Below are 10,374 nucleotides of genomic sequence, written 5' to 3'. Positions count from 1 at the left end.
CCGTGACTTAAAAGCACCAGAATTTTTCCTTTTGCATAAAAATAATCTAACAATGGAGCAAAAGAAATAGGAAGTATATCAATTTTTAATAAATACAAGCCACAAAATAAATTTAATAAATTATAAATGATAAAATTATTGAAAAATTAAATATTAAACATCCTTACATAAAAATGTAAAACATTTATTAATTAGGGATTATTTTCAGAGTAATACTTGCACTTTAAATGGCTCTTTACTTTGTTGCCATCCCCTGTGGTAGACCTGGATATGGCCTGACTGGATTTGTGTGGGGGCTGCACCAAAGCCACATCACACTTCCTTTTCCTACAGACCTATCAGTGTGGGGTTGCTGAAAGGAAAGTGAGAACAGGGAGCAGTGGTAGAATTCTCAGGACTGGTGTTAAGGGCACAAACTGAGAGGGTTTATGTGTTTGTTTGTTTTCAATAAAAAAATAGTGAAGAAGAAAATAAGAACATTCCTGATTCGACTGAACATTTTGTCAGGAATCTAGAAGAAATTGTTCTACAAACATGTCTGCCTCCTTGATGGGAGCTTTAAGAGCAATTCCTAACCTAACTCATTCAGTCTGGGAAAAATGAGGAAGGAAAACAGTGAGATAGTGCAGAGGTGGAGAAGACTCCCTTTACCCAAACGGTGGGTGCTTCTTTCTTTTTTACTCCCAGATCACCCACCGTTTGAGTAAAGGGAGTCTTTTGCACCATTTCTCCCTTCCACATCAAGGACTCAATGAGTAGAACTTGTCTACCAGGAGTCACAGTGTGGTTTGGGTGAAATGCTCACTCTGCACAAGAGTGCAAGTCTTGTTTCCTAGGGCTCTCTTAAAAGCACAGGGTGGGAGATGCTCATCCCCAGCCCACCATACCTGTACCTGTCAAGGCCAGCATCAACTGCAAAGAGCTCTAGCCCTTCCTGCTCTTCCAGGGCAGCCTCAAAAGGCCATGGGCTCCAGATTGCTGCCTAGGTTAGCCTCCTCTCATCTGCGCTGCAAATCCTTTTCTCCTCATTTCTCTCTCTGTTGGTAATTAATCCCTGTCCATCTTTTGCTTCTGAAACTTCCCTAGTGTCTCCAGAGACTCAGTCTGCAAACAATTGGCACTGAGCTTCCCAAGAAAGCAATGGCAGTAAGGAAGAATTTTAAAAGCCAATCACTATTTTATTGGCAATCAAGACCCATTTTCTAACACCATGTAATAATCATATTGTTAACAGATTCCTCCATGGTGAATTGTGAGGGTATATTAGCAGCAGAAAATGTACCAGTAAGAACAATAAGGTTCCTAAATCATACAAAGGTGTAAACATAGTTGGATTTGTTAGCCTAATTGTCATTGTTACATCATAAAAATTACCAATAGCTGAAGAGAAGAAACTGGAAGGCAGAGATGTAATGTTGAGAGTTTCTTTGCCTCCACACACGAAGGACTCATTTTCCTTAGCTTGAGGGGCAAGACAGTGTTCTTGGCAATTTCTTCAAACCGAAGCATAAGTCAGGGATTCCTAGTCTAAGGAGTTGAAGCAAACAATACGGGTCTCTTAATCCGAGACCAGAGCTTTGGTTGGGAAACTTGTGACCTTGCTGTATGAACAATTACCATGTATCAAGGATGAATACCCTCAAGGAATTTGTGGAAAGTTTAAGGGGGGAACCAACAGAGACCGCTAATGTGATTTTGAATAAAGCAATGTTATTTACAATGGAGAGTTATTCAATGTTCTACTAGTTTTATTGAACAAGCATTGACAAATGTCTTTATGTAAGTTTAAAGTGTCATCATGATGGTTCACTGACACATGCAGGTTACTCACTTATCTGAAAGTACATTAGTAGATAGTATGACTTATTACATTATTTGGAAGGCTTTGGGAATGTTAGTACCATTCATTTACTTACAAAAAAACTAATTATTTTCAGACCCCAAAATAACCTACAAAAGAGCACTAAATTGGAATACTATTGGAGTACTATTGGAATGCTCTCTCTATACAATACATATATTATGACATGGTTACTACAACAGGTTTAGTTAACATTCATTATTTTAAAAAGATACATTAAGAAGTAAAAGAATTTTCCCCTTATAATAATAAGTCTTCTCAATGACTTTCTTAAATATTCTGGAGAAATATTAGTTAGAATTATCATGTTGTACATTATATCCCCAGTACTTCGTTATCTTATAACTTCTTTTTTTTTGTTTTGTTTTTGTTTATGATTTGGATCACACCTGGTGGCACTCAGGGGTTACTCCGGCTCTGAGGTCATAAATCGCTCCTGGCACCAGAGAGATAGCATGGAGGTAAAGCATTTGCCTTGCATGCAGAAGGTCGGTGGTTTGAATCCTGGCATCCCATATGATCCCCTGAGCCTTCCAGGAGCGATTTCTGAGCATAGAGCCAGGAGTAACCCCTGAGCGCTGTTGGGTGTGACCCCCCCAAAAAAAGAGAGAGAGAAAGAAAGAAAGAAAGAAAGAAAGAAAGAAAGAAAGAAAGAAAGAAAGAAAGAAAGAGAGAGAAAGAAAGAGAGAGAGAGAAAGAAAGAGAGAGAGAAAGAAAGAAAGAGAGAGAGAAAGAAAGAAAGAAAGAAAGAAAGAAAGAAAGAAAGAAAGAAAGAAAGAAGAGAAAGAGAGAAAGAAAAAGAGAAAGAAAGAAGAAAGAAAGAAAGAAAGAAAGAAGAAAGAAAGAAAGAAAGAAAGAAAGAAAGAGAAAGAAAGAAAGAGAGAGAGAAAGAAAGAAAGAAAGAAGAGAAAGAGAGAAAGAAAGAAAAAGAGAAAGAAAGAAATAAGAAAGAAAGAAAGAAGAAAGAAAGAAAGAAAGAAGAAAGAAAGAAATAAGAAAGAACGAGAGAGAGAAAGAAAGAAAGAAGAAAGAAAGAGAAAGAAAGAAAGAAAGAGAAAGAAAGAAAGAAGAAAGAAAGAAATAAGAAAGAAAGAAATAAGAAAGAACGAGAGAGAAAGAAAGAAAGAAAGAGAAAAGAAAGAAAGAGAAAGAAAGAAAGAAAGAGAAAGAAAGAAAGAAAGAAAGAAAGAAAGAAAGAAAGAAAGAAAGAAAGAGAGAGAGAGAGAGAGAGAGAAAGAAAGAAAGAAAATGAATGAATCACTCCTAGCAGGCTCAGAGGACCATATGGGATGCCGGAATTCGAACCACTGTCCATCCTGGATCAGCTGCGAGTGAGGCAAATCCTCTATTGCTGTGCTATCTCTCTAGCCCATCTTATATCTTCTTTAACTCCTCTATTCCTCTTCCCTCTACCCCTCATACACTCTGGCAATAACATTTTTTCTCTTTTGATATGCATTTGATGTTTTTATAATTAGATTCCACATATAGTGAGATCTTTCTTTGACTCACCTCAATGAGATCTAGCATGCTCTCAAGGTCCAGTCCCCTGTTAAAAATGGCAAGCTTTCTTTCCTTTCTTCTTATATCTGAGTAGTAATTGTGTGTATGTATATCTTTATCCATTCTTGTCCATTCATCCGTTTATAGATGCTTAGTTTTTTTCTATGTCCTGAAGTTTCAAATATTCTACGTTGAACATGAAGGTGTAGACAGCTTTTCAAATCAGTGCTTTCATTTTCTTTGTATATATTCCTAGAAGTAAAATTGCTGAATTATACAGTAGTTCTATTCTTACTGTATTAGAGGCTGCTCCAAACTGTTTTCATAGTAGCACTTACCAGTTCACTTGCCCACCCACAGTGCACAGGCTCCCTTCAATCTATATCCACATCAGCATTTGTTTTCTCTTGTCTTTTTGATTATGATCATTCAAACTGAAGAGAAGTAATAGCTCACTGTGGTTTTAATTTGCATTTCCCTTCTGACCTGTAACATTGAACAACTTTTTTATTTTGCCAGTTTGCCATTCAAATACCTTCTTTAGAAAAATGTCTATTTGTGTCCTTGCCCATTTTAAGCTAGGATTATTTTATGTGCCTTTTAAAGTATAGCTTCTGGCACTCTAACAGAGCTTAGTAGAGTCTAAATGATTATCAGTTGGATGACCAAGACATCCTAGTTTGAAAAGACTTTTTCAACTTTTTGGTTTTATCACCTAAAAAGCTTTATTAAGAGAAGTCACTTTAGGACTGGAGAGAGAGCACAGTGGGAAGGGCATTGCCTTGCTTGTGGCTGACCTGTGCTCAATCTCTGGCATCCCATGTTGTCTGCTGAGCCTGCCAGGAGTAATTTTTGAGTGCAGAGCCAGAAGTACCTCCTAAATGCTGCTGAGTGTGGCCCAAAAACCAAAGTTAAGATTCTTGGCTCCAGGAGCAAGTAGGTAGGAATAGTGTCAGGGTCACTTGGAGCAAATAGCTGCTCAAATTTGTGAGAGCACCCAATTGGTTCCTCCTTTTTCCTTCCTTGAACAATTGTAATTGGATCTCTAACAACCCTAATCAGAGAATGACTAGCCCAAGTCAAGGGAAGTAGAAACCAATGCTGGGTAAATGGTGACAAAGGAGGCCATAAGCTCAGATATGGATCTGACAGATCGGTCTCCTTTGGGCATCATCACAGGAGGTCAGAAGCTCTCGTTCACCTCTGATTTTATCTAAGAGAATTTTATCTTAGAAACCCCATGAGATAGTTGTTCTCTGAATAATCCATAAAGAAGTGATCCCAAAAAGTTAAATGGTAAACTTTGGGGACACTGAGAGGTGCTCTTCATGATGCTGCAAGGAAGGCTCTGCTGGCCAGCTGTGGGGAACACTTTGGACATAGAGCTCCAACTGTCAGATGGGCTCTGATCAGTGTCAGCTGCAGAGGGAGCCTTGCTGAGGTCATTATGTTACCAGAGCAGCTATGCTTATGGCTGAGTGAGGTGGAACAGTATGCAGGCATGATCATCACAGTATATCCTGATGGTCTACATTTATTCTGGGGTGGCTGCAACTGGATAGTCTTGCTCTATCATTTTACTTCTTCCTTTGCCTAATGCTTCTTTCCAATCACTGTTATTAGTGAGCAGACAACATGCACACTACATAATAGTATAACATATTGTATCTCAAATTCATCTCAGCATCTGCATCTGGAGCATTTATTCTATTCAAGTTTTGAAAAAATTTTGAGTCAAACAGTAAGGAATGGAGGTGAAAACTATTCCAATCCTGGGAATGGAAGCTGGGGCAGCTATCTATTATGTAAGGGGCAGTCCTGAAGCAGTAATTAGGGGTTGGGAAAGCAGTTTCCATGTGTCAAATAGTTAAACTCTCCAACTTCTGGGAATCAGGTGAAGCATCAAAGATCAAAGCCACCATCAAGAGTAGATGGATTATGGGCCAAAGAGACAGTACAGTGTGTAGAACACTTGCCTTGCACGTGTCTGACGTAGGTTCAATCCAGGCATCCCATATGGTCCTACAAGACTTCCAGGACTGATACCTGAGAGTAGAGCCAGGAGTAATCCCTGAACACTGCTGGGTGTGACCCAATTTTTAAAGAGTCTAGGATTCTTGTCTATGAAGCTTTGGATGATATGGTATAGACACATTCTACTGATGTGGGTGACCAGAATAAGATGTGATGGTAGTAGAGAGAGGTATCCAGAAGAGAATTTATTAGAGTTTTAGGGGAACTCAGACCATTGAGTCAGACTTTGGATTAGGTGGCCTGTTGAGTGGTCTAGACACTTGTCTCTTCTCTCTTGCAATAACTATGTTATTTATCATAATCACTACAGGACCCAACAGAGATATTCTAAAAAGGTATTTAATAGGAATAAATGAGGGCTGAAGGAAGTAAAAACAGTACTTACCAAAGTGGACTCAGGTGGGTTTAATTTTTGGCACCATAAAGAGTTTGTGAGAATGCCTAGAAGTGACCAGTAATGAGAATAAGCACAAATGATGACTGGGCTGATTTGGTTCAACCAGTGTCTATGACTTCAGCTCTTACTATGTTTGGTATTTTGTTTTAGTTTGTTCCCCACAGGTGGGATGGCCTGAAAAGCAATATGCTCAACTGTCACATGGATGGTCAAATGAATGTTGGATGGATGACTAGTTGGATAGAAGAATAAATGGAGAGAAAGAATAGATCCTGCATGCACAGAAATTTACAGAGAAGAAAGATGAGTATTGTATATCAGAATGTTTTGGAGCAGCAAATAAGAGAAAAATCTGACTCTAAGTAGCATAAAATATGGTATTTATTATTTTATATAAGAAATCTGGTGAGGTCTGAGAGGTAGTATAGGTAATGAGGTACAAGCTGCCTGCATGCAGCTAAGCCAGGAGCAAATCCCTGAAAACTTCTGGGTGTAGTAGCCCAACTCCTATCCTTCTTCATAGATAAAGCCTGTTGACAGAAACTTTAAGGCTTACTTCTATAGTGGAATAATATTACTCAGGGCTCAGTGGCTCTCTGTGTTTTCATTTGCTAGCATCCTCCTATGAAGTTGCTTCATAGTCTATTTTTTCATGGTTGCAAGACAGCATCAGTAGTTACTGGTGACAAAGTCTCACAAGAGACTCCACAGTAGTTAAAGGTTGTTACTTCTTTCTCCAGGGAGAAATGCTGTGTCCATCACAACTGGATGTATTGATTGTAGTAACAAATAATCCCTATATCACAGTGAATTACAATAATAAAAGTCCATTACATGCTCAGATGCCAAGTCACATGCCCACTCCACAGATTTATTTTTTTTAACTTATTGAGTCACAATGAGATAAAAACTCACAAAATTGTTCATGATTGAATTTAAGTCATACAATCAAGCACCCATTTTATCACAAGTCCATGTCATCCAACAGTTTCCCTCCCCATCCCCAGCCTGTCTCTATGGCAGACACTTTTTCTTTTTCCTTTTTAGGCATGGTGGTTTGCAATACTGTTACTGAAAAGGTATCATCCATATTACTTTACCTCCTTTCAGTACCCGTTTTTGTCCAGAGCAATCTTTTCACTGTCAGTGTCATATTGGCTCCTTCTCTGACCTGACTGCCTGCCCCACCCCATCCCCATTGCAGCCAGTATTTTTTACTAAGGACCAGCCCTCCTGCTTTGTATTTCTATTTGTCTTCTCCTGCTATGTTTCTTTATATCTTGCAAATGAGTGCGATCATTCTGTCTGTATCTTCTAACTGATTTCACTCAGCATGCTACTCTCCATGTCCATCCAGACGCATTCATATTAAAGAGAGTTTCAGATTTTATGATTGTAAGGGGGGGAAAGGCTCAGAAAACCAAGCTCCTGCTGTTGAATCTTTAGGCCTGAGAAATTCATAGGTAACTTCCCCGTGCATTTTATCCAACACAATTCTCCATAGCCTTGCCTCACTCCAAGAGGGTGATGAGGCACAGCTTGTCATGCATGCATAGTAATGATGAACTGTCTATTAGTCAACATTCGTTATACCTTCCAAAGCAGCTTTACTCAGAAGTCCCAAGTCTCTTAGACCTGTGTCCCCAGAGTTGGTACACATGATGGGACTAAATAAAAACCCAACCAAGGGAAATGTTTTCCTTTAAATCCTCTGGGCAAAGAAACATTTGTGCCAGCAAGTCAGCAAGAGGGTCGATGTTAGTAGAAAAACAACAGCACCTACTGTTTTCTATCAAAGAACTTACTTGGCAATACCTCTGATTCAATTATGAAGGCCTTCACAGAGGTTCTCTTTTAGATTTAAAAAGTAATGACGCTCATAGGTTAGCACCTTGTTCACTGACAGTTCCTTAATCACCGTGGTAGGACAGACCAAAATAGATCCTGTAATGGGTACCATTAAGGATTTTACCTTCATTCCTAACAGCTTTGAGTGATGAATGATGAACTTTAGACAATAAGAAAAGCTGTTTTGCTAGCTTTTCCAGAAAAATATTGAATTCAAGCAAGCCCTCAAATGAAAAGTCTTTGAAATAAGTATTTTATTTTTTAGTTACCCAGAGTTAATGAAATACAGTAGAATGAAGACGTTTCTTCCATCTTCCTTTCTCTCAACCCATTTATCCCACTATAAAATAAAACATTATAAATAAAGTGCTGTTACCCTGTTTGCCAAGATTTGGGGCTCAGAGTTTGTGATTCAGTGGCAGCAGGGGGGGGGGGCGGTTGAAGTGCACAGTTGAAAAGGGAGAGGAGTGGCAGCAAATGGGTGAGATTTCAGAAAAGTCCACTCTAGCACCCCACTCAGATGAAAACTGCTCTATTTCTGGATGGGTATAAACCTAGAAACTTTTTTATTTATAACCTTTTTGAAAGATAAAACAGAGGGTTGGGAGATGGGTTCAAAATCTTTACTAAGTTTATGGTACCAACTGAATCCCAATTCTGAAACAGGTGGTGACGATGGTGTGTATGTGTGTATATGTTCATACTCACATGTACACACACGTGAGACATATGGCCATTTTATATAGCTAAACATATGAAGGTGGTTTTTCATTCACAGATGGTATAAAAAAAGAGAGGCATTTATTTTTTCATACAACACATTCCTACATTGTGAGCCAAGGCCTCCAGGGAGGATCACAAACAAGGCCATTCAGCGTCCCTAATGAGTTTCTTGATACTTGCAGGTCACCTTCAACGAAAGATGAATAAGACTGGTTAGGTCAGAGGTGCCCCGGGTGACTAAGACAGCAGACGAGCCATGTTTATTTCCATAAGGCTATATGAAAAAGTCTAACTTGTAACATTTGCTTCAGACCCATCCACCTGTTGGAGGCAGCTGCAAGAACAACATTTATCCAGTGGACTAAATTCTTCCTATGGCACTTAGCCAACTCTGCATGCCAGCTCTCCCGGGATGGCTTCTGGGCTGCAGAGAGAGGCAGGAGGTAGCTCTTCTGTGGCAGCTACATTGTCCTTTTCCTCTGGTGAATCAAGCTTTGATGCTTTCCAAGGCTTTCCTGCAGCTAGGAGAACACATTGGGGATCCAGAATGTCCAATCAGGGGACCACAATGCTGCACAACTTAAAAGACAATGATCCCACTGGGGCTTTTGACAGTATGAAAGAAGAGTTAATTAAATATCATTGTAAAATTAAGTAGCATGGCTATATATTTTAGAACAAGTGCAATTATGCCTTATCTTGGAGTGTTGTAAGTTCTTTGTGATGATGATGTATTAACAGAAATTTTCCCTGACTTCTAGAAATCAGTGAAGCTTTAAAAATCACTTGGTTCAGCAAGTGATTTCTCAATCTCTTATAAACTCACTTCCTTTTATGAAGATGAAGGAAAAAAGTCCTGAGGCAATGTGACAGACAAACGCCTACAAATTTCTTGACTTAAAATCTACTCCATTGCCATTTTTTATTTGCATTTTAAATAGAGATAAAGTCTACATCAAGTGACCATTACAACAAGTGGTCAAACATCCTCTATGAAATCTCTTCAAAGGTGCTATGACTCGAAATGGGCAAGTTTTCCATCAGAGTAGGTCATTATTTCTCAAGCTGTGCACGAATTAAAGCAATGGGTTGGGGTTTAGAGATAATGTTGTATGGGAAATAGGGCAGTTTTTGTAAAGGAGGTCCCACCCACAAGAGGCATCTAACTCAAGAATCAAGAGATCTTTCAATTGAGACTCAAAGAACATGAATTCTTAAATTCTCACCTCACTGAGACTTGCCTGGTGAATTGTAACCTTCCTGACTTCTATGACTTCATATTTGTTTCCTGATCTTAGCAAAGATATGAGTTAGCAATGACTTAGAAAAATCTTTGGGATGCATTACCTCAGGCTGGAACCTCATGATCATTCTCTAGGTATGGCCAATCTCATAGCTCACTTTGAGGTTTTCCAGACATTCTGAACCAACAGGATGTGTCTGACATCAGAAAGAGTTGCAAGTGTATAATCTAATGAATCCCAAGATCTGTAGTTGGCAAGTTATAGAAAAGTAGAGGGTATAGTGATGATCTATTGGCTATAGGCCAATAGGTCCAGGGAAATCCAATGTTTTCATTTGAGTCTGAAAACAAGAAAACAATGACAACCTAATATTAGAGATATTAAATTTGAATGAATCTTCTCAACTATCAGTGAACAAAGAGAATTCTCTATCATTTCTGGCATCAGCAATTTTGTTCTCAAGTCTTCAGACCCACCTACATCAGGAAGGGGTCTCTGTTTAATCTCTGATTCAAATCTGTTACTCTGACCCACAAACAGCCCCTATTTTAACAGCTGGAATACTGCTTAGGCAAATATCCAGGCACCTCATGCCTTAAATGTCCTACCTTAAATCAGTCCTCATAACTCTCCAACTTTGCTTGTTCTGAGATAGGAAAAGATTTTTACAAAAAAATATATTTTCTTTTTGTTGCTGATTTTAAAGAGGAGAGAGTAAATTCCACCATGACTAAAAGGAGAGGGATGACCGATGTTATTATTTC

The sequence above is a fragment of the Suncus etruscus genome, chromosome 2 (genome assembly GCF_024139225.1).
Source record: "Suncus etruscus isolate mSunEtr1 chromosome 2, mSunEtr1.pri.cur, whole genome shotgun sequence".
Taxonomy (NCBI): Eukaryota; Metazoa; Chordata; class Mammalia; order Eulipotyphla; family Soricidae; genus Suncus; species Suncus etruscus.
This window is presented reverse-complemented; position numbering follows the sequence as displayed.